Below are 9,056 nucleotides of genomic sequence, written 5' to 3'. Positions count from 1 at the left end.
GATGAACCAACTGGGAGATCCTGCTACCCTGGTTTTGCTTCGACTCACAGGATAGCCCTGCAACACGTTGGGTGGGTGCTCTGAAGCGCTTAACAAATCGAGATTCCCAGCCCTTTAGGGGAAATCACTTGGGCCACCTCCAAAGTTTCGAACCAAAGGCACAAAGAGGCGAGGGGCCCAGTGGAGGGCGCGCCTCAGCGCACAGCGGCAGTAACCATTGGGCCGACTTCTCTCCTTCCCATTCCGCCCTACGGGTCCCCCACCGTAGTCTTCCTTCAGGCTCAACGACTCTCTGTCTCTCTCTCTCTCTCTCTCTCTCTCTCTCTCTCTCTCTCTCTCTCTCTCTCTCTCTCTCTGTGTGTGTGTGTGTGTGTGCAACTGGGTGGAAATTTCAAAGGGTATATCTGATGCTTACAGAGGATGGGCCCTGAGCCTTCAAGCGACTTACGTGGGAGGAAACAGAGGGTCAGGTCTGCTCTAAGTGGAACATCTGCAAAACATTCAAGCCATTTACTGTAGAAATAATAAAAAGCCACTAATGATTATAGTTCCCACCCCTTCCCCCAAAAGGCCAAATCCTAATGAAATAATTCAAAGGTAGGCCTCATTTCCTAATAGTTGAATTAAACAACAACAACAAAAACCAACTAAACTTCCCAACTCTCCTTCTGAAGGGCCTGGGAACCTTGGAAGAAAGTAGGGAAATAAACAGAGCTGCTTCTGCGGGGAGCCACGGAGCTGGATTTACCAAGACGGAAACCTTGGTGCACAATTAAACTACAGTAAATTTCTCTTTAAGTAGTAAAATTCGGAATACTCTTCAGAATTCAAAGATGTCTAGGGTTAAGTAATTTTTAAAACAGTTTTGAAACGCCTTGTGCAATGACGCTACCTTTAAGCCCCAAACTATTATAAATATGCTATACATCTGGGTGCCAGGTTATCTCTCCATATTTCTTTCTAAAATGAGGAAAGCATTCATAAAAAGCTACTTGGCACACTTTATTTTCGGAAAGCAGATGTTAATTTTTTCACGTATCATTTTATGACCAAGTACATGTGTAGAGTTGGAAGGCATCCAGGGCTCCTCTATTATTTGCTAAATGACTGTTAGTTGAAACATATTATTCTCGGCCTAACCATGGTATAGGTTATATCAATAAAGTAAACATCTGTGGGTTTTTTTTTAATCAGGGGAGGGGCATAAAGAGTTAGTATAAACGACTGAGGAAGGAAAACAAAGAAGAGTTTGCGAAGGAAGAGCGCACCTGTGCTGTAGAAAATGGGATATTTATATTGTTCGGTACAAAACAAAGTCCCCCCCAATCGGGCACTCGGGGATATTTACATGGCGGGAGATAAAGTTGAAAGCCTTTCCTGGCGTGCCAAATGGGATTCTCCCTGAGGCTTTCTGCGTGGCAAGATAACAGGTACTGAGCGCTCCTGGCGGCTGAGGCCTTCTCCGGCTGCCCCGCCTCCTCCGCCCCCCCTCTGCCCCCCCCCCCCCCCCAGCTCCCGCCCTAGGCCTGCCGGGCTCGGAATTCCCAGGCACTGCGGAAATTTCAGCGGGGTTCCCAGCCTAGGAGTGCGCTCCGGAAACGTCCTCATTTGCCCTGCGACGCTCAAGGATGCCGGGCGCCCAGGATAAGCGAGTGGCCTGATAATTAATGGAATACAATATTTATGGCCCAATGTATTGACTCCGAGGCAAGCGCGCCTCTTAGATAGTCCGTGGGGGTCTGGCAAACAGGGGAGAGTGAGCAAACATAATGACCGGAGTACTTATGTCTATCGGGTTTGCTCACTTAAACCCGAGCTATGTAACATCGTGATAAATATTAATATCCACCTTTCCAGCTTCTCAGCACCGCCGTCCTAACTCTCTCTTCCTGAGCGTTGCCCTTTACAAAAAGGCCAGAGAGGAGGTTTTTAACATAAAACGCTGCAAATATGAAAAATAGGTCACCAATAAAATTGGTCTCAGCATGGAGTGTAATTGCAACAAAGTGCCGCCGAGTAAAACCGCGGAGTGAGCTGGCTGAGGCGGCACAGTCGCGAACCATCTGGTGTGTATTAAAAGCGGTGCTGTAAATATTGCTGAGAGCTAATGCATTATCGGCTTCTATAAGTGCACAGGGCCTGCGAGCTTTCCATATGTTAGAACATGTAGATCGGTGAGAGCAAGGAAAGGTGTTCTTTGAATCACCAGCTGCGAAAACATCGTTTCCCCCACTTTTGGTGGAATTTCGGCCGAAAAGTGTCGAATGTACATCTCCATTATCTGCCCCTCCCAGCACCCCTTGCCTCTTGTCTCAGATCCTCTTTCTCTTTTTCCCTAGCTTTTCTCCTGCTCCCCTTCCAACCCTCCTCCCCTTTTCCTACTCTCCAAGGGGATAGGGCAGGCATTGCTGACGTCACTACACATCAGTAAAGGAGAGTGACTGTTGCAGAGAGAGGAAGAAAAAAATTTCATGTGTTTTTCATCAGTGCTAAATTTTTGCCTTTTTAATAGAAATGAGCCTCCCAGCATGGGTACCCTCCTGTTCTGGGGCTTGTAATCAGCACCGCTCCCTTTTATGGGGTGGTCCATGAGGCGGGAAGCCGCTCTTCATCCTGTGTGAGTTCTAATGGAAGAATCGGCTCTTTCGGCTGAAACCGGGGAAAATAAAGTGCACACCCACACCTCCCAAGCAACCCTTGCCAAGCCGGCTGGAGGACTCCTGGCTCCGAGGCAGTTTTGGTTTGCACCCCAGAACTTCTTTTCTCTAGTTCGGCCCTCCATACGTCCACCCCCCACATACTGAATTGCCACACACAGCACAGCTAATAATTTTCCTGCTGTCACATTACTTTTCCGAGGAAAACAGCTCAAGTCTTCTCTTTTCTGGTGATAACCCATATTTAAACGTTTACTATAATTACACTCTCCTCTCTTCTGAGCTCCCCCACCCCATATTACTCAAATCTAGTGGTCGGAACTCCCCCTGTGTTGTCTCACAGAGAGAGATCACGTCCTTTCAGAGTTGGCCTGATCTCTCTTACCCTTCCTAGTTCTTGCCACCCTTCCCTCCCCCTTCTTCTTCCCTTGCCCCTCTCACCTGTACACTCAGAACAAACCTCAAACCTGAGTGTGGGTAAACCTGCCGGCCAAGATAATCCAGGTTCAATCAGCAAATGAATAAAACTCTTACTTTCTTTGATTTTGGCTGCAGGCTGCTTTCCCCCTCGGCGGTGGCCTCCTTTAATTATAGGAGCTATATTTCTTCCCTGGGAGACATTCAGGGGGATTTTTTGTTGGAAATTTGTGTCTGCTGAGTTATTTTGGATCCTGGACCAGTGAGTGAGTGGCCAGGACCCAGAGGCTCTGAGCGAAGAGCAGATTGAGACATACCGAGTTTCTTCTAAAAGGATCATTTCATGTGGGAGGTTGGACACAAAGTTTGCACTCGTGACTAGCATTCCAGTGAGAGACATGCATATTTTAAAACAACAAAGGGAGCTAGAAAGAAGGTTGGGGGGGACTGGAAAGAAGTTACTAAGTGACAAACATCTGTCAACATGGAATAACTTGTACAATCCAATGCAAAACTATCTGGCCAGCTCTATCGAGTTCAAGAAACGGAATCTAAGATAGTAACATCGGTACATATTTGTTTATGGGAGATCTAGAAAAAAAGACCCCAGTCCATAAACATGAGGACAATTAATACTGCACAAGTGAGGATAATTTTACAATTATGTTCTCCTGAGCTAATGGAAAGTGAGATTCTGTGGGACTTTTGAAAAATGAGCTTTACTTTATTACAATGGGGAGTGACAAAATAAACAGGGAGTCTAGGATACAAAACAAACCGGAGCAGAAGAAAGACAAAGCTCAAACCGCCCTGCTTGCTGTGTCCCAGCCATCTTTAACTAAGAATCACTTTTACATGTGTATGTGAACCAAACACATAAACAGCCACCTCTCTCCTTGTCAACGAGGAGAAATGGCAAAATGTTTCCATGGGATTTCATCTCTCATTTAAACTCGGACTTTCAACAAGCATGTTATACCTTTAAAGAGAAAAGAAAAAAAAGTTCCTTCTTGAAGAAGGAACTTATTAAAAGCAAGCTGAAAGATGGTGCAAAATGCTGGTAGGCCTCTCTCGAAATACTCACATACACATGCGCAAATGCACACACACACACACACACACACACACACACACACACACTGAATATCCAACAATCACAGAGAAGTTCAGACTCCAATTTCCACTGAAAAATCTTTTTCTCTTCCATCTTCCAGATCTGAAGACAAAAGGAAAGAAGGGCTGGTGGTGTAAGGATGTCTCTGTTAGTTGTCAGCGCAGGTTCATGGGTTAGGAATGCTAATGAGCCTCTTGGCCTGCTCAAGACTAGGTTCTGGCTTTCGCACAGCACCCAGCACACACTCCTACACATTTGGGTCCTGCGTGCTGGCTGACAGGCGCACAGACAGAACATCCTGCCCGACCTTGTCTCGCCTTTTTTCTCTGAGCCCAGAGATCGACGATCGCTGACCCCACTATTGGGCCAAAGCTTTATTTATCTGACTGTTCAATTATATTATCAGCCTTAAACGTTATATACAGCAAATGTCTTCCTAAATCAACACAGTAGGATGGCGTGCAGAGATTAGCCTGTTCTTTCTTAGAGAAATCTCTCTCTCTCTCTCTCTCTCTCTCTCTCTCTCTCTCTCTCTGTCTCTCTGTCTGTCTCTCTCTGTCTCTCTCTGTCTGTCTGTCTCTCTGTCTCTCCCTCCTCCTCCTCTTTTCATTCTTCAGAATTGGGGCTATTTTATAGGCTAGACTTAAGGATTTGATCCCAAGCTTTGAGCTTGGTTAGAAGAGGTCTTAGCTGTTCTGAAGATGTATAGAAATCATTATTTAGCTGTCACTGAGGGGAGGGGGGTTCTCTTGTCAGCAGAATCCCACTGCCTAGATCCACTCTAGTCTACGTGATCTGGACTTCTCAAATTCAGATAGAAGGGAAAACAAGGGGTGGGGAGTCTGATGTGCAACCTTCCACGGTGTTAATTGTTTTCTTTCCTCTCAATTACATTCATAAACCTATTTTCTGCATTGCATGTTATTTCTTTGTGCTTCGAAATTGAAACCACGTGCTGTCTTTTCCCTCTGCACACACAGTAAATGCATTGCCCCCTCCCCCAACCCATCATGCTTACTATTTACATCTTGGTTACTCGCTCTGCGATCTGGCCCCAGAAGAAGAAATTGGCCACAAGGAAGTAGGTAAAACTTTGTCAAAGCATCTCTCAAATCCAAATCTCAAACCCTAATCTCTAGAGAAGACTCCAGGTTTTACTTCCGTGCCCTCTGCCTACCTCTGAACCTTGCACAGGTGTTTGAAGCTTTCTTGGGGAGAGTTAGCAGGGAGAACGTTCACGAAAAAAGGCAGCCCCATCCACTTTGGGTCTGCCCTACAGACCCACCCCAGCCCTGGGGTGAGTCAGCTGGGGGTCACAGCAACAATCACAGCATACCGCTATTATTCTCCACTCCAAGATCTTGGGTGTAGCAGGCCCTGAGCCCGAAGGAGACAGGGGCTGCTCCCGGGGGAGAGGGTCTTCCGAAGCAAAGAAGTCTGAAGCTAAATAAATAAATAAACAAATTCTGGAGGGGGAGGGGGAGTTGGAAAATGGATTCCCTGACAAGAAGAGATAATAAATGAGGGGCGCTTTCAGATAGATATCTCAGACGTGAAATTGCGCCCAGCTGGTTGTGTAAGCAAACAAATAGTTTCATGTTAGGAACTCTCAACTTGTGGCTTGATGAATAGAACGCGACAGAGGTAAATGGGACTTTAACTCATTTAGGAATAGGACTCTTTGGCTTCCAGAGTAAAAAGCCCAGTGATGCCACAGAGTCCAAACAAGCTCTTTAACAAGAGTTTTATTAATTCCCACTTGTGTCCCCTCCCCACCCCCTCCCCCATCCTGATGCTTCTCTGTTTGCAGAGCATTCAGATGATGTGTTCTGAGTAACAGGGCAGCACCCCAGACATGAGTCAGCCAGTGGAGGAATAGAAGGATTGCCTATGCATGGATAAAAGGAGAGAGAACATTTTCAAAAACAAACATATTTAATTTTTTTTGCACAGCCCTAAAGAGCGTTGGTCTGGGTTCCAGCTCCCCAGCATCTCCAGGACCCTGGGCCATGCTACTGCCAGAGGCCCCAAGCCCCTTATAAGGAGGGGCAGAGTCTAGAAGTACAAGGCGAACAGGAAAGGATCCACATTTCTGCCTGGACTTCCTTTCACCCAGCCTGATAACAAGCTAGAAGTGGTGTGGGAAGAACAGAGTATGTTCTGTGGTTGCCCTAGGAGCTGCGAGGGCACACCCTGGTTTCCCTAGCGATTTCTCAAAGCAACATGCCCCCAAAGTTGGCCTTATACTAGTTTCAGCTAAGGTAGTTTAAATCTACTTCAAAGTCCCTAAAGTTCTCGGGTACCAGCAAGTGTTTGGGTTAGAAAAGAGCATTAATCCTTCCTAAATGGGTAATTTGAAGATAAAAGTCATTTTACGTGTGCTGCCTCCAGTGTTAAGACGTATTTCCACTGACTCTGGAGAACCCATGTTTTCCCATGCTCCGTTGTGAGGGGTCTCCATTTTCCCAACTTTTGAGGGGCAGGTTCGTGCTACTTCTCCTGAGCCATACAGGGACCTCGACACTCAGACCTTGCTTCCATGGCTCCCCCTGGCGCCTAGCGTGAAAGTGGTTCAGTTCAACACAGAAGACCCTTCAGCGGGCCACCCAGGCCACCCAAACAGAAGGAGCCTGCTCCACCTGGCTTCGGGTTCAGGCCCACAACCACAGAAACTACCAGAGCCAGAGAAATCACAAGATGCTCAACTCAAGCAGTCTGGCTACTACTGGAGCGTATTCCTGGAGCTGAGAGCCCCGAGGCTGCTGTCCTGGTCCCATGTGCACCCACTAAGGCCAGCCAGGAAACTTAGGATGCTTCTGGGTAGTAGGATCCAGCAGAAGTTTAGGTGTCTTGGTCTTGTTTCCTCAACATTCCCTCAGGGTGTGCGGATTTGTGTGTGTGTGTGTGTGTGTGTGTGTGTGTGTGTGTGTGTGGTCTCTGTGTCCTATGCTCCAAAAGTGGGAAGTCTCTGCGGGTTCAAGCAGCTCAGCAGCCTAGCGTGGGTGAGCGATTCCTGAGTCTCATGGAGTTCTTCTCTATCTTCAGAAGAGACCTCGATCTCTGATTCTAGAAAGACAACTTTGTATCCGTGTATATTGCAGGCGGGCAGAAAAAAAGTACTGCTAGTATTCCCAAATGGGCCAGTGGGCAAGTATCCCCCCCCCCGCCCCCATTCCAGGTTTCCTGGCTCTTGGAGGTGCCTCTAGGGAGGCCTGCGCTTCTTTCCACTTTGATTGCTGGGAGGTTGGGCCCAGGCTACAAAAGTCTCTGGGATTCCTGAGCACCCTGCTGACCCCAGTCTTCGACTCTGCTGACAGCCTGGAATCCTGAGGAAGTGCCTTGTTCCTCTTGGACCTGTGCTGCCTGCCTTTTTCTACACTGGGCGTCTTGTGCATGGGCCTCCATATTGAAATTAATTGAAAAGTACATTTCTGAACTGCGAAAAATGTTTATCTGTTTTCATCAGAGGGATCACATTGTAATGAATATATTTACATCTCATTTCAAGAAGGCAGGAAAGATCGGTGAACTCTCCTGGCAGCTTGGCTCCCGACCCTCAGTGCCCTAGCTGCAGCCCACCCACCCTTGAGCCACTGGCCAGTCTGTGAGGGTTCCCAGTACTTCTTAGGGGTTCCCCGGGCTAAACATGATCTTCTTTCTGTCCCCCTCTGCCTCGGGTGTCCAGACCCGAAGGAAAATGAATTTAGGCGCAAAGACTCTATGCCCTGCCTGTCTAGTTGCTGCGCAGCTTAGGTGGTCCTCTAGCGGCCTGGTTTAAGACCATTGACCTCCAGTGGCCTCGCGCGCTTCGCAGAGGCTGTGCTGCATCCAGATCATGAAAAAACGTCAAGCAGGTGGGTGCGCCTAAGAATTGTAGGAACCTGGAAACTTCCATGCAGCAAACTGAAAGCACAAGAATACCGGGAATTCCTGAAAGTGAGCTCTAGCTTCATATAAGCCTGCCTTGGGCCAATGGTGGCGGAATGCGTGCTAAAGAGGGGTTTTATTTTTAAAGATCTGGCGTTATTAATACGTTAAGGAAGCGCTCCCTTGGCAGTATGTGTTCTCACAGCTTCAACTCAGATCCCGTAAAACATTCAGATGCTGAAGGCTGTCACAGAGCTTGCCCCTCAACGCACGCCCAGCTAGATAGACGCCTCAAGGAGAGGCACTTTCGGGAAGAACCCAATCCAGTCCAGCTTCCGGACTCTTCGAAGTCCCCTGGGGGAGGGGTTAGGAGGAGTGGAAGGGTGGCTACAGTTCTTACTGGGAAGCCTGGGACAGGAGCCGGGAGAGAAGGGCAAACTATAAGTATGTAGATCTCCAGAGATGCTCAAGAAGGAACAAAGTCAAAATTCCTGGTGCTGACATCTCAGGTCTTGCCCAGAGGCAGGGAGAGGCAACACCTAGCTTAAGACAGTCAGTGACCCATCCATACTCAAAAGCTTTGAGGAGTCTCTCTTCACCCCCATTGAGGGTCAGCTAAGTAAACCTTTGCAAATCCTCCCCAGCTCTGCAAGTTTCCCAAAGCAGTTAGAGTCTAGGTGTACTAACTAGCACTGGGTCACCACGCAGGGGTCTGTAAGGCCCAAGTGCCTGGAAATTGTGCCCCAAAGGCAAGGCAGCCTGCCTAGCTGTGCTTAGGGTTGCCCTTGAAGTGATATCTCAAAGACTGCTGTCTGCCACCGAGACTCCTGCCCTCCTCTCCGACACATCCCACACAGCCTGGCCTTTCCTTCAGCCTTTACAAAAGTAATGCAGCGACTGTTGTAAGAAACAGATGCAGCCAAATTCGACTGGGCCTGAACAGTTCCCTCTCCCTCTCAAAAATCCAGATTCTAACAATATTGAAGACAGAAAGTATCCAA

This window comes from Microtus oregoni, unplaced genomic scaffold, assembly GCF_018167655.1.
Source record: "Microtus oregoni isolate MIOR12 unplaced genomic scaffold, Mior012 000014F_ref0000157, whole genome shotgun sequence".
Lineage (NCBI taxonomy): Eukaryota > Metazoa > Chordata > Mammalia > Rodentia > Cricetidae > Microtus > Microtus oregoni.
The sequence above is the reverse complement of the archived record's forward strand: the minus strand, read 5'-3'. Positions refer to the sequence as shown.